Source organism: Staurois parvus, unplaced genomic scaffold (genome assembly GCF_062004578.1).
Source record: "Staurois parvus isolate SC_StPar_1 unplaced genomic scaffold, SC_StPar_1.0 ptg000165l, whole genome shotgun sequence".
Taxonomy (NCBI): Eukaryota; Metazoa; Chordata; class Amphibia; order Anura; family Ranidae; genus Staurois; species Staurois parvus.
Genome location: NW_028317961.1, coordinates 10697860 through 10714096, shown reverse-complemented (window position 1 = coordinate 10714096; position 16237 = coordinate 10697860). Strand labels below are relative to the sequence as shown.

Here is a 16237-nt window from a genome sequence, read left to right as displayed (position 1 = left end):
ATCGGTTTTATACCAGCTAGAGAACAGCGATAGTAAATTAGAACTAATTGCAGAATTGAGTGATAATGATTCGTGGGGAAATTTTGTCATCAAACACTGAAAACGATTTTGCAACTTTGCTCAGTGATGTGCGAACTTGGCGCTCTATTTCAAATTTCAGTGTTTTTGGTTTATTAGATTATTGAATTAAATTTATTATTATTTTATTATTTGTTATGATTATTTATTAACCTCTTCACACTGGCTCTGTGCGGCCTTCCGGCATCTGGGCCTAGATGCCGAGCGGCCGCACATTTGCGTTCAATTAAAAAAAAACATGTGCTGAGAGCGCTCGCCCAGCGCGCTCCCAGCACACATATCCGGTACTCATGGAGCGGTCCCGGTCTTTTCTTTCGATCGGGACCCTTCCCGATCATCTGACCGCCGTGACAGCAGTCATATGATCCCTAAACCCCGCCCTGCCCGACTCGCCTCCCGGCTTCTGAAACTCTTAAAGGGCCGGGAAGCATCGGCATGAAGGAGTTAAATTATAATTTTTGATTTCGTATTTCAAATTTTAACATACCTGGGATGTTTACTAGACTCTTGTTCAGACAGATTTCAGTGAGTTATTCCTAAAAATTACAGGCCTACAATAAAAAAAACGAAATATTTCCATGCAAAAAAAGTACCACTTTGAGCACAGAAATATGAACATAATCAGACCGCTAGGGAGGTTAAAGGAAATGTATATTTTATCTCAACAGCTATGGAAGTCTCACTACAGCAAAATGAATGCATTCTGGTAGCTGTATGTGATTAAAACCTGTAAAATAGTATTCATATATGAATTCTTTTTTTCACTTTTTCACTTAACATTTTTTATATTTTACTCAACATTTACATGCTGGCCAAGCTGTCCAGCACAATTTGTAGTTACAGGGGTTGGGACAAACTAGAAAACTTCCAGGGGTTCTTATAATGGTCACCTCTCAGGTTTTTATGGTTATTTGGGGCTCTGTTAAAGGAATTTATACCCACTTTCTGCCATGCTGACATCAATTTAACAGACAAGAAGTAAGGAAAAATCTGCAAAAGGGACAGAGAAAGAAATAATACAATTCTCACATGGGGTTTCAGCCTTCTTCTATGCTATTATACTAAAAAAACAATCATATATTAAAGATGCAAGGGCCACAAGGATGCATCTATGCCCTCTCCTCAAGAGTCCATCCCTGATTTCCCTCTAGCTGCAGCTGCTTCTGAACAATCAGGTGAGGGTGAAGAGGAATGTAATCTCAGTCTTCTTATCTAACTTCAAAGCATTAAGATAGAATTTCTGTCCTTATTGACACATTACTTTGACCTAGAACAACCTATGCCAGCTACACTGGAGCTCACTAGCCTTGGTTCTCTTAAAATTTTCCAGTCTGTTAAAACCTTTCCTGTACTTTTGCACAGTGTTTTGTATAGTAATTGTCCTAATCCTGAAAAAAAATCTATGCTCCCAAGTGTTTTTTGCCCAGCAGTATGCTATTGAGGAGAGGTTCCTTAAAGCAGAACTTGCTCGCCTTGAATCCAGCAGTGTGGCTTCCTGTCTCCCCGCCTTTTCCACTTTAAAGTTTGTAAGCCCAACATTTCATATTTCTGATATGTTCTGGCTGTGCTGGAACTCAGCCTGCTCTCCTGCAAGGATAGGACTTCTCCTGACATATCCTCCTCCTGCACTGCCATTCACTGGGAAGATCAGTGTTTTACTGTTTCTTCTCCCTGAGCTCCTTATGAAGCTGAGAACAGTAGGTATGAGATCACTTATAAAAAATGTTATAAGTATATTTTTCCTTCCTTTTTATATGTAAACATGGATATTTTGCTTTCCAATTCTATTTTAAACTAAATAGGCTGTTTTATAAGGTGAGAGTTTACATATGCATATACTTTATATGTCCTAAAAGTGGATCATCTCTGCAGATCCAGCCCGTTCATGTCTTAACAGAACTTTGTCCCTGTAGGGGTTATCCTGGTGCTTAGAGAGACACTGTGGATTGAAGGGCTAGAAGTCCTTTCCAGGGCTTTATTCTCCCTAGTTGGCCCTGCCCTGCAAATTGCCGTTGCTAACAAGTCCATCTGCCAGACCTTATTTTTTTGGTCTAAACATACTGTATGTCTTGGCATCCGAGATCTATCTTCCCAGTTTTTTTTTTTTCCTCCTACCACTTCTGGAGCTCATGCCTATGGTCCTACTCTGCTGCATGGAGGAGTTATTTATTTATTACAAGGATCTATATAGCCCAACAATTTATGCAACACTTTACAAACAGCATATATTACTGTCAGTCCTTGCCATCAGGGAGCTCACAATCTAAGGTCCCTAACGTACATGCATACATTGGGGCCAATTTAGAAAGGAGCCAATTATTCCACCAAAGTGTGGGAGAAACCGGAGTACCCAGAATAAACTCCAGCAAGCACAGGATTTTCCATGCAAACCTCATGGACATCATGCAGGCAGTGTCGAGGTTTGGTTCGGAACTGATGACCCTAGTGCTGCAAGACACAAGAACTAATCACGAAGTCCTGTACTTGGTTGATGAATATTATTTTCCTAATATCTAGAATGAATCTCCTTTTGGTACACATGCGAAGGACCCTTTGGCTCAAGTGTTGTTACATCAGTGTAAGAAACATCTTTTGTATATGCCTTTTAATGGGGATTGTCTCTTTCATGAATCCCTGGACAACTTTATCAAGGATGTAACCAAGGGAAAAAGAACCCAATTGCCCCAACAAAATAAGCCTAACCCTTATACTGAAAAGCTCCTTTCATTTCTCCCAAGCCTCCAAGTCCAGACAAAATCTGAGATTCAGTTCCACCGCAATTTCTACTCACATTGAGAAGGTGCCCCACTTTTTGGAGCGCATGGCCACCTGGTCCAAGGACATTTCAGACTCTTGGTCCAAAACATAGTATCCAGGGGTTGTAAGCCAGAATATGTGTTTCTACCTTTTACCGCTTCATGTTGCAAAACTTGCCAACATCCCACAAAGATTAGCAGGTTCCTTCAGGTTATACAATTTTTCCATGAAATCTTCAAGTTTGGTTATTTCTTGCCTCCATCTGGACATCAAAAACCCCTACTTCTATGCTCCCATTCTGTTATTTTACTTCTCAAGTGGGCATACAGAAAGTAATGTCAGTATCAAAAGCTTGTACAGCTACAGCAAAGATCCATAAGGGTACAGAAATCAACAGAACTAAAAACCCAAAATGGCCTGTCGTCCCCATCTTTCTTAGTTGTATAGTACAGGACACAGTATCTTTCATCTTTAACCATAAGTTATATTCAGCTACCTTTTGGGTGATTGGACAAAAGAAAGCCAAAGAACATCCTTTTTATAACTCCGCCCACCCCCAGCTGATTTTAGTTACTTTTTGTCTTTAGGTGATGAATGTCTTCTCTTTCCTGAGATAAGCTTACCTCTTTTATGTGGAGTTTTTTTCTGTCAAGGTTCCTGGCTGCACCATAGTCACTGCTGCTCCTTTCTGTAGCTTTTGATTTGGTTGATTCTTCTGCTGAGCCTGGGTCCGTACCTGGACTCCACCTGCAAAAAATGCAAGACTAGCCTGTAATGTTGCTTTGGGCATTGATGAAAAATCAGAAACACGGGGCAAGGGGTCAGATTGCCTTGTTAGCCTCAGGTTCAACCCCTTTTCCTCAGCAAAGGAGGAACATTTTATCACATGAAGCGGGTAGGAGGCAGAGACAGGCAAGTCTTCTTGCTGTTGTTTAGCAGGTGCCCTCTCAGAGGATCATTGCCCCAGTCCTGAGAGTGGAACGCTTTCAGGGATTCTACTTGAACGTTCTCACAGTTTGCAAGGCAGATTGTGGCGTTCAGCCTATTCTGGATCTAAAAACTTTCATCCTGTTCCTGCATGTTCAAAAGCCAGGTCAGTCATTTTATCCCTCCTTCTAGTGTATTTTTTGGTTTCTGTGGACATCTGGGATACTTGCCTTCACATTCCCATTTTTCTTTCTCACAAATACACTCTGCATTTTGTTTTGGACTCTCAGCATTAACAATTTGTCTACTTTCCCTTTGACTTGTCTATGACTCTCTGAGTTTTCAGCAAAGTACTTGCCCAGGTCCTAGCTCTACTCTGTTACCAGGGAATACATGTTGTGAGTTATCTGGACTATTTACTGCTAAAGTAACAGTCTTCCCTAACTCTGACATCCAGTGTCCAGTGGACACAGAGATTTGGTAGGATCCTCAATCTTCAGAAGTGTAGTTGCTGAATCTGACTCACTGATTTCAGGTTCTTGGGTCTAACTTTGGATATGGTCCTGTCCAGGATTTTCCTGCCCCGGAACAAACTTCTGTCTTTAAGCTCACATACTGTGATCTGTGCCTTTACCTGTGTAAATGTCTTGGGCCTGATTGTAGTCTCCATAGACCATTGCAACACAACATTCTGGCAGCAGAGCATAAACAGATTTTGTCCTTGGAACTGCAAGGCCAGACTCACTATGGCATGGTGGATTTCCAATCTGGCGCTGGAGTCAGGAAAACCCTTTCCTCAAAAGGTGTAGAAAGTTCTTGTGATGGAAGCCAGCCTATCGGGTTGAGGGAGAGTCCTGCATGTCCTCATGGGGCAGTCTTCCCATTAGCTTACTGAAACTCAGGGTGATTTGCATGTCCCTTTAACACTGGACCTCTCATCTGCAAGGTTACAAAGCCAGAATCCATTCAGGCATAAAAAAAACCCAGCAGGTGGACTTTCTCAGCTGCCAGTGTCTTGATCTGGGGATTGAGATTTCCAAACAGAAATGTTACAATCCCTTTGCCTAGGTGGAGGACACAAATCTGGATTCAACAATAAACTAGACAAGTTTGTTGCCTGGTCCAGGCTCCTTTTGGACCTTCACAGTGGACACTTATTTATTCCGTGTGATGAGTTCCACCTGATCAATGCCCATCCTTTACTCCAGCTTCTCTCTTGTTATTCCATCCTTGAAAAAATACTCGGAGATGTATCCTGTCCTTCCTCCTGTTTGGTCTATATTAGCATCTGGCCTGAATACCATAGTGGGGCAAATCTTCTTGTTAAAACCCTTACTTTATATGCGTATAGCACTTGTCCCTGGTAAAATCAGTGCTGCTGTTTAGGATAACAGCATTTTATTTTCAATTGTACAGTACAGGACACAGGCAACTTATTCATAGACTATGAGTCATAGGCTCATATCTTAAGGTAATTTGACACTGGCAAGGTTTTAAGGACACATTCCCTTGGGGCACATCCCCTGTATCCCTACCCAAGTCCATGAGTACTTAGTTTTTTGCTAGTGTCTGTAGGTGATGGACCTTTTCTCCTTCCTGGAGAAACCAACTTCACTAATTTTTATTGTTTTTCATTATTATTTTAATTTCCAATTGTTAAGTCAGCCCTCAATGTCTTCTAATGTAATCTAACATGAGCATCTCACACAGGATCCAATGCATGAAGCAACATTACAGGCTATCTCCACAGCGTGGGGTTCAGGTAGGCTCTCAAGGTTTTACCAAGGTTGCGCTTCTGTATAGGCATACAACAGAAAAACATTTTGTTCTGTTGAAGGCTTGCACAACACTCAAACTGAAGATACGTCTCTTGCACTGGAGCAGCAACTGGTTTTAACACCAGTCTCAGCATCTGATTCTAGCTTTATTTCAGGCAAGCAACAAGCGGCATACTTGACATAAACAGAATTTGTCTGCATCCTTGTCACAATTGTTCAAACAAATTATGGTTTTAGTTTATCCATCTTTGCCCAGGGCTCAGAAATATCCTTCCTCTCTTCCTACTCCTTTCTCAACTGGAGTTGGCTCCTTCGTATATCAGTCCTAGAGGGTGGTGATTCAAAGGGAAATGAAGAGAATATGAAGGCAGTGTTGTAGCAGGCTGCAGAAGATTTCTTCTTCTCTCCCACACATTGTAACAATATTGAAGAGGGAACTTGGTGCAACATTCTTGCTAATGTTGTAAAGCTCATTCCCTCTTTCTGCAAAAGCCTTGGCATTGTACAGGTTGATCCTGCCATCTTTGTCCTAAACAAATATTTTATTGTACCTATTGAAGATATTCTGTCTTTAAAGATTTTGCTGATAGAAAATTTGAGGCGCTCTTAAAAGCAAGTATATGATCCAAACGCACACGTTCCTGCGTTAAAAATGGCTGTGTGTATGAGTGGGTGCTTCAGTGACCGTCGGCTGGAACCGAACAAAATCAGCAAGGAAAAAATGTCACCAGCACACCGAGGATCACCAATATGGGTCCAAAGGTTTTAATAAACCATCACATAGTTACAGCAAGGCAACGTTTCGGAGTCTCGCAGGACCCCTTCATCAGGCATGTGACAAATCGTGATAGAAACTGGAGAACTATTTAAAAAAAACATCCACCAATCAGAGTGAAGTGAAATTTTTTTTAAATAGTTCTCCAGTTTCTATCACGATTTGTCACATGCCTGATGAAGGGGTCCTGCGAGACTCCGAAACGTTGCCTTTCTGTAACTATGTGATGGTTTATTAAAACCTTTGGACCCATATTGGTGATCCTCGGTGTGCTGGTGACATTTTTTCCTTGCTCTTAAAAGCAAGGCCCACCTCTGCCACCAGCTGTAGTGTCTATTTCTGTATGCCAAACAAAAGCTAACTGGACTAGGACAATGAATAACTATCATGACCCTGTCTTTCAGGATCATGCTGTTGCAGAGCAATTACAACAACTGCCTTCTGCTTTTCTCTTTTGTGTAGCTGTCCTGGAACATGTCCTGAGACAAATATCCATTCATATGCGCAGAATCCTATTGCTAACAGCCTGGGCAGCTGAAGCTGCCTGTAAAAGGCACCTCACGCGGATGCATTTTTCAAAGAAGATGTGTGTTTGGTGAAGGTGACAATTTCCCCATTTTTAGAATCCCCTAGACCTTTACACTAAAATCAGGCTTCAACTTCAAGGGCTTCTTTTTAGCACATTGCTTGGCCCACAGTGGCTACCAAGCCTTCTCCAAAACCCTCTTCCCAATGAAGAGGAACCCTCACTCCTAAGAGTGGGCAGGTGTCTATAGCAGCTTGAATTTCTCTGGGTCACAGATGTCCCAGATCTTTAGGTTCAATTGGTGGTTTCAAAAGGGTACAAGAGAGAGTTCAAAACTTTACTGTCTCACCACTTTCTTCTTTGAAATCCACCAAGGGCAGATTTGCAGAAGACCCTAAACCACCTCTTGTCCCAGGGAGTTGTACCAGTACAACCCCAGCACAGGTTCAAGGGATTCTACCCGAACCTGCTCACAGTACCAAATCCCAGTTGAGGTATCCTTCATACCCTGTGTCAGGGAATGGGAAGATCGCCGCTGCGATCGAATCTGCACATGCGTAGAATCCTGACAAAACGTACAGGCAGGCAGGCACTAGGACCCAGGCGTGCCTGTCACAAATGACGGGCTAGGCAAGCACTAGGACCCAGGAGTGCCTGTCAGGAGTCGGGTGGACTATTTAAACCCGGCTCTTGCAATGCTCAAGTGCTGTATGGTCTTATCTGTGTTCCTGAGTTCCTGTGAGTAGATTGTTTGTTGCCGAACCTGCCTGACCCTGATTTGCTGTCCGTCTCCTGCTCTGATCCCTGGCTTTGTCTGACCATTCTCCTGCTTAACCCTGTACGTTCTGACCTCCTGCTAACGAACCCGGCTTGTGACCTGTTTATCCCTCTGCCTGCTGATTTTGTACTACGCCGCCACCACTGTTACCGACCCGGCTTGCCTGACGCTGCTCCTGTTACCTCCTCACATCAGACTCTCACCTGCTATACACCTCCAACGGTGCTTCTACCACAGCTGGGTGAACCCAGGGGCCGCGACCTGGTCTCGGCCTGCTCCAAGTCCATCCCCACCATCAGGGGCCCTGGTGAACAAGCAGGTCGGAGCTTAGATTCCGCGCCTTGGGGGAATCCAGTCTGTGGAGTGCTAGAGGCTACCTCAGTGGGGTCCCTGACAGAACCATACGGCCCATGTCAGAGTCTGGAGGAGGACCTTCACCCTGGGAAGAGATGTGCCAACATCTGGCGGCACTCACACAGGCAGTGAAGACCCTGGAAGAGGGATACAAGCACCTGGAGGGACAGGTCCAGAGCCTGGCCGCACCAACACCCACAACTCCAGGCCAAGTGGGTGCGCCTCTGACCATGGGTGCAGCGGGGTCTGCAGTTGGAGCAGCATTTACCATCCCCCCGCCAGAGCCAAGAGTGCCGACCCCTGAGCGGTTCAGTGGGGACCGAGGGAAGTTCAGGGCCTTCCAAAATTCCTGCCAGCTGTACTTTGACCTGCAACCCCGGACCTTCTCTTCTGAATCGGTGAAGGTAGGATTTGTCATATCCTTGCTGCAGGGGGAGCCCCAGGGATGGGCTCATCGCCTGATGGAGGCCCACCACCCACATTTAAATACTGTCACCACATTCTTTAAGGCGATGGCACAACTGTACGATGACCCGCATCGAGCCGCCTCGGCCGAAGCAGCTCTCTATTCATTACAACAGGGACGCCGGGCAGCGGAGGACTATGCCGCTGAGTTCAGGCAATGGAGTGGAGACACACAGTGGAATGATGCAGCTTTACGCCACCAGTTCCGGTTGGGACTGTCAGAACCATTGAAGGACGAGTTAGCGAGAACAGAAATTCCAGACTCCTTGGAAGGTTTAATCGATCGGGCCATACAGATCGATCGCCGACTGCGGGAAAGGAGACAGGAGAGGTCCAGCCAGGGGCAGAGAACTTCATGGATGATGCCCAGAGTACCAGTCATGCCAAGGGTCAGTGTCGGCAGTCGGAGCTCCGAACCCTCCGAGGGGGCCGAGCCTATGCAACTCGGCCTGATGCGGCCTACTCTTTCTACTGAGGAACGACAGAGGCGTCGAGCCAATAACCTGTGTCTTTACTGCGGAGCAGCGGGTCATATGGTGCGTTCCTGTCCGAAGAAAGACTGTAAGTTCTCTTCTATTCCTTTTAATATATCTGCTGTATGTGAAGGCAACCCCACTCACTTGGCTGTACCTGTGTCCTTTCAGCTTCCCGGAGGAAGCACACAGGTGATGGCTATCATTGATTCTGGGGCCTGTAGTTGCTTTGTCGATCTCGGTTTCGCTACCCAGCACCAAATACCGTTGCTCGCCAAAGAACACAGGGTGAATATTTTTCTGGCGGATGGGTCTCGGATAAAATCGGGGACGGTAGACCGGGAAACCCCTCCTATACATACCACAGTGGCGGGTTATCACCAGGAGTTTCTCCGCTTGGACGCCATCGCGTCCCCCCTATTTTCAGTTATTCTGGGGCTCCCTTGGCTACGAGCTCACGACCCCCAAATTGACTGGAAGACCGGGTCAATCCAGTTCCACTCACGATACTGTCAGGAACATTGCCTACCTAGGGCATCACTAGATACCCCGGCCTTATTAACTGTAAGCTCCGAGGCCAAGTTAACTCAGATGGTACCTGCAGCTTACCACAAATTCCTAGACGTGTTTAGTCCACGAGGGGCAGAGGTTCTTCCCCCACATCGGGCCTATGATTGCCCCATCGATCTGCTCCCGGGCTCTGAGATTCCTTTTGGCCGCATTTTTCCCTTATCTGAGCGGGAACTAGGGGCTTTAAGAGAATATATTGATGAGAGCCTCCGGAAGGGATTTATCCGCCCTTCCACATCCCCGGCCGGGGCAGGGATTTTCTTTGTTGAAAAGAAGGACGGATCCCTAAGACCGTGTGTTGATTACAGAGACCTCAATAAGATTACTGTCAAGAACCGCTACCCCCTTCCTTTGGTCCCAGAATTATTTCAGAGATTAAGGACGGCATCCATCTTCTCCAAGTTGGACCTCAGGGGTGCCTATAACTTGGTTCGGATACGTGAGGGAGACGAGTGGAAAACAGCGTTTCGCACTCGGTTCGGACATTTTGAATGTCTTGTCATGCCTTTTGGGCTATGTAATGCACCGGCCACCTTCCAGCACTTTGTCAATGACATTTTCAGGGACTTTCTGGATATCTTTGTCATTGTCTATTTGGACGATATCCTGATATTTTCCTCTTCCCTGGAAGCACATCGGGGACATGTTAAGAGTGTGCTGGAACGTCTCCGTCAGCATGGCCTTTATGCGAAAGCCGAGAAATGCTGCTTTGAACAGGAAAGCATTTCATTTCTTGGTTTAATAATCTCCACTACGGGGATCGCTATGGACCCACAAAAAATCTCAGCTATCCTGGAATGGCCTGCCCCCACGGATAAGAAGGGAGTTCAGAGTTTTATTGGATTCGCCAATTTTTATAGAAAGTTCATAAAGAACTTCTCAGGCCTGGTAGCGCCCATTACCCAGCTCACCAAGGTAGGAGTTCGTTTCCAATGGACTCCAGCTGCAAAGGTAGCTTTTGACGCATTGAAAAAACTATTTACAACGGCTCCCATTCTGAGCCACCCTGACGCATCCCTACCCTACATACTAGAGGTAGACGCATCAGAAGTGGCTGTTGGAGCAGTATTGTCACAGAGGGTAGGGGCCAAGGAGCTAATGCATCCAGTGGCTTTTTTCTCCAGGAAGCTATCCCCTTCTGAAAGGAACTACGATATTGGGGATAGGGAGTTACTAGCCATTAAGACAGCTCTGGAGGAATGGCGTTATCTGCTAGAGGGGGCCCTACACCCCATTCTGGTCTATACTGACCACAAAAACCTGGAGTATTTAAAAACAGCCAAACGCCTCTGTCCACGCCAGGCCAGATGGGCACTGTTTTTCGCGAGATTTAGTCTTCACATAACGTATCGTCCTGGGTCAAAGAACACTAAGCCTGATGCCCTTTCTCGGATGTTCGAGGATCCTAGGGAGACGCCCCAGCCAGACACCATCCTGCCGGCAGGTAGCTTTCTATTGCTACAGTCAGAACTACTGTCTAAATTGCAGGCGGCCTCCAACCGGGTTCCTGACCTGCCTGGGGTCTCCCTGCTGAACAAGGAGGGTCTCTTTTGGAGAGGGGAACAGGTCGTGGTACCCAAGGAGGTCCAATCCCTGGTGTTGGGGTTTTGTCATGACCATCCCCTAGCAGGACACTTCGGGATACATAAGACGTTAGAGCTGACACGACGCACATTTTGGTGGCCAAACATGGCCAAGGACTGTGAAGCATATGTGAAATCTTGCCCCGTCTGTAACCGAAACAAACCCACCAGAGACAAGGCCTGGGGCCTATTGAAACCACTGCCAATACCTGACCGACCTTGGAGTATGATCTCGTTAGATTTTATTGTTGACTTGCCACCCTCACGAGACCACACTGTGATCTTTGTGGTTGTGGACCGCCTGTTGTAAATGGCCCATTTTCTGCCACTAGCCAAGACACCATCAGCTTCCGAAACAGCCCAAGTATTTATCAAAGAGATTGTGAGGCTGCACGGAGTGCCAAAAGAGATTGTCTCGGACCGTGGAGTACAGTTTACTTCCAGATTCTGGAAAGCATTATGTGAGGGGCTGGCGATTAAGTTATCTTTCTCGTCAGCATATCACCCCCAGACAAACGGGCAGACAGAACGAACTAATCAAACGCTTGAGCAATACCTGAGATGCTATACATCTTTCCTGCAGGATGACTGGCTGACACTTCTACCAATGGCAGAATTTGCATATAACAATGCGAATCATTCTGCCACCAACCAATCCCCGTTTTTCGCTAATTATGGGTTTCACCCTACCTTCCTGCCAGACCTGGTTCCTGAGAACTCAGTCCCAGCGGCCCAGGACACCTTAGAATTCTTCACTGCCAATAACAAGCTACTACAAGAGACAATGGCTAAGGCCCAAGAGGACAGTAAAAGGTTCTGTGACAGGAGGAGAAAGGGAGAATTGGCTATACATCCTGGGGATCGGGTTTGGTTATCAACGGTCAACCTGAAACTGACTTGCCCGTCCAGAAAATTGGCACCCAAGTTTGTGGGGCCCTTCCAGGTAGAACGTAAGGTTAACGAAGTAGCGTTTAAATTGACTCTCCCTGAATCCCTCAAGATACACCCAGTCTTCCATGTATCGTTGTTGAAGCCTGTGGTTGCAGACCCCTTTTTAGACCGCAGGTCTAGACCTCCAGAAGCCATAGACATCAATGGGGAGGAGGAATTTGAGGTGGAAGCAATTTTGGATTGTAGGAGGAGGGGTGGTCAGGTACAATATTTAATTAAGTGGAAAGGCTATGGGCCGGAGGAAAACTCGTGGGAACCTGCCCAGAACGTCCATGCCCCCAGATTGATGCGGGAATTCCTACGTAACCAGCCTCAAAGGAGGAATCGGGTGGGCATCCGGAGGCTGCCCGTAAGGGGGGGCAATGTCAGGGAATGGGAAGATCGCCGCTGCGATCGAATCTGCACATGCGTAGAATCCTGACAAAACGTACAGGCAGGCAGGCACTAGGACGCAGGCGTGCCTGTCACAAATGACGGGCTAGGCAAGCACTAGGACCCAGGAGTGCCTGTCAGGAGTCGGGTGGACTATTTAAACCCGGCTCTTGCAATGCTCAAGTGCAGTATGGTCTTATCTGTGTTCCTGAGTTCCTGTGAGTAGATTGTTTGTTGCCGAACCTGCCTGACCCTGATTTGCTGTCCGTCTCCTGCTCTGATCCCTGGCTTTGTCTGACCATTCTCCTGCTTAACCCTGTACGTTCTGACCTCCTGCTAACGAACCCGGCTTGTGACCTGTTTATCCCTCTGCCTGCTGATTTTGTACTACGCCGCCACCACTGTTACCGACCCGGCTTGCCTGACGCTGCTCCTGTTACCTCCTCACATCAGACTCTCACCTGCTATACACCTCCAACGGTGCTTCTACCACAGCTGGGTGAACCCAGGGGCCGCGACCTGGTCTCGGCCTGCTCCAAGTCCATCCCCACCATCAGGGGCCCTGGTGAACAAGCAGGTCGGAGCTTAGATTCCGCGCCTTGGGGGAATCCAGTCTGTGGAGTGCTAGAGGCTACCGCAGTGGGGTCCCTGACACCCTGAACTTAAAATTCCTCAACAAATTCTTTTACATTCCAAAAGCTGGTAGAGACATACCCAAAAAGACTTGCAGCTGTAATTGCAGCAAAAGGTGGTTCTACAAAGTATAGCGGGGCTGAATACAAATGCACATCACACTTTTCAGATATGTATTTGTAAAATGTTTTGAAAACCGGTTATCATTTTCCTTCCACTTCACAATTATGTGCCACTTTGTGCTGGTCTATCACATAAAATCCCAATAATAAAATACATTGACGTTTTTGGTTGTAACATGACAAAATGTGGAAAATTTCAAGGGGAATGAATACGTTTTCAAGGCACTGTATAAGGGATGTCCCTGCAGCCTTTTTGTTTTAATTTACCAGTGTGACGGGAGTGAATTTTGGGGGTGGGGGGACTCCTGTATCAGCTCCCCAGATTTCTCTTATGTGTAACCCACCCTGTGCCTGTTAGGGGTACAGGGTGGTCTATCCTGATATTGTGTAGACATGTATAGGTGGGGTGTGGGGGTTGTCCATTGTTCACTGCCAAGTGCTGCATCCCATTGTTCTATTGTGTCTTGCTTGCCAGCAAACTATTATGGGATGTATGTGTTCCTTCCAGGTGGTGTATCCCTTTGTTCTATTGTGTGTCTTGGTTTGGTGGGGGGTGTTTCCTGCAGTACTTTCCCCTGATGGGTCGGCCTGCTGATGTGTTTCCTTTTCCTGGTTGTATTTCCCCGCCCTGTGTATATATCTTGTGTTTGTGTTAAAATAAAGCAGTTTTATTTCCTGTCTTAAGAAGCCTGGTGCTGTCTATTTCCTGCATGATCAGCGGTGGGGTCCGTGGATAATGTTTGGATAGGGAAGCGGGAGTCTAACGGAAATACCCTAGCGCAGTCGGGGTCCAGTTCCGTTACAACCAGTGTCCAATCGCCTGAAGATAGCTGCATGTAAACCATAGTTAGACTAAAGATCCTGTGTCCCATACTGTCGTGGTCTGTAAGAAACAGATTTAATTGGTAAGTCAAAAATACATTTTGCAGGGAGCTCACATTACCTGATTGTGTCCCTCCCCTTTAGTGTATTCACTGTACCTCAGGTTTTCACAGAGGTGCTACTCCTGTACTTGCTCTGCTTCACTCTTGGGGCCCTCCCATAGTGGGATGCCTGGGCAACCTCCTACTGAGATGCTTCAGTCCAGTCTGTCCAACAAACTGTTCAAATTCTGCAAAGGTATGGGTAGATCTTGAATTCCCTGAAGTCAGCCCCGGAAAAGACTCATCACTTGAGGTTTCTAGGATACTTCTCTCTCCAGGGTCTTCCTTCCACAGAAGGAAACTCTCCACGCCTATGTTCAAATGTTACATTCCTGAAGCTGACTTGCTCTCTTCTTTTTAATGAGGGTTTTAGGTTTTATGGTAGTCTCTTTCAACTCAACTGCATGTGCTTGATTCCATTCCAAACCATTGCAACCTAACATTCTTGGTATGTGGGACCATCGCATACACCTGTTGGCCAAAACCAGGCTTGTTGTGGCCTGGTGGCTCTAGCTAATCTAGAGGGTTTTCATGACAGAAGCCAGCCTGTGGGGCTGGGGATTAGTCTTGGAGACCCTCCCTGTACATAAAAGTTGGTTACGGGAGGAAGTTCATTTCCCCTCAACATGCTCAAACTCAGCAATTATGTTATCCCTGGACCTCTCAACTGCAAAGTCATCCAACCAGGGTGAAGCTGGACAATGACATGGGTTACATCAACCTCCAAGGAGTAGACTTCTGACCATGTGAAGTTAGGATGTATTCTGGCTACCTGCAATTTCAACTCCGTTAACAGTGCATCTTTACTCAAACTTTTTTTTTTTTTCATTTTAGCTTAAATTGGGAAAGGTTACAACTCATGTAAGTTTTTTACTAGTATCTGGTGTTCAATTAGAGAGATTTTTCTTCAGTTTCCATGTTGGGGACAGCCTTTTACCAGACCGAAGGTGAGGGAAATTCTGCAACAGGGACACAGAATAAAAATTAAAAGCCCCAAACGTCCAGGAACATGGGGTGGCTTCATGGCTGAAGAAGAGGCAGTGTATTAAAGGTGAATTACTGTGGACTGAGACCGCAGCCTTGGGAGACCCTGAGATACCCTAGATGTCTAATATACAGAGACCCCTTACTAATTCATCTGATCGCACTTGGAGTTGGGCTCAAAGGCAACGGCTGGGACTGAGTGCGCTCTGGGATGGAGAGATCCTGATCTGCCGGCACGAAAGGTGGTAGTGAGTTGCCGTAACGGCGGGACGTTTTTTATTGTGATACATCTGATGTTATTGTTGCAGTTCTAAATGCACTCCTGAGTACTAGGGGGGATGGGGGACTATATTCGTTGGGGTTCTCAATGGTCTTCAGATGTGGTGGAACTGGTTAGATCACTACTGCTCCCAAAGTAACAAATAGAAGAGATCAAAGTCATCAGAGGAAAAAAGTATTTCCTGGGGTTGGATAATACAGCAGTTGTGCATTAATGTTTAAAGAGATGAAGAGCAGATCAGCCAAAGGGGGGGGGGAGTAAAAACCCCTCAAGCAAGTGCGAGTATAGCACACTAAGGAAATATCTACCTCTGCAGGAGAAAAACCCGAATTTACCCCTGATAAACAGGAGAGAACTAGAAAATGGGTGGGAGGTAACTCAAGGATGTCACTAGGGACACAAGAAGTGAACCAGACCAATGATCCGATAAATGCGGATAGTATAACAGACCAAAGTGTTTTGGAACAACATGGAGCTACGTTACAAGTACCTACAAAAGCTGATATGGTGGAAATGTTCGCAAAATTGGAGATGTCTATGAAAAATTAAATGGTGGCAATACGCAACGATCTGGGTCGAATGCTTACATGAGTGGAAGAAGTAGAGGGAAAAATGGAGACACAGGTGCTTTTAACCATTAAACTAGAGACGCAGGTCTAAGAGATGCAAAGAGAACAGAGAAAGCTTACAGTCAAATTAGAAGATCAAGAGAACAGAGACAGAAGAAACAATTTAAGGATTCACGGTTTACCAGAAGAGTCCCAAGGGGAAGATTTGCGGAGCAAAGTAAAGAAAGTGCTTAATCCGTTGATGAGTAGATCTATAACAGAGCATTTAAAAATGGAGAGAGTACATAGGATAAGGCGACCGCAAGGAGTGTCAACAGGCTTGCCCAGAGATGTAATTGT

At 46.0% G+C, this 16237-nt stretch overlaps 1 protein-coding gene across 1 annotated transcript in view; it reads left to right on the top strand.

Annotated features, from left to right (window-relative positions):
* Positions 1-16237, top strand: part of AHI1 (Abelson helper integration site 1) — a 435677-nt gene that overhangs the window by 111615 nt on the left and 307825 nt on the right. The gene's annotated exons all lie outside the window — the stretch shown is intronic.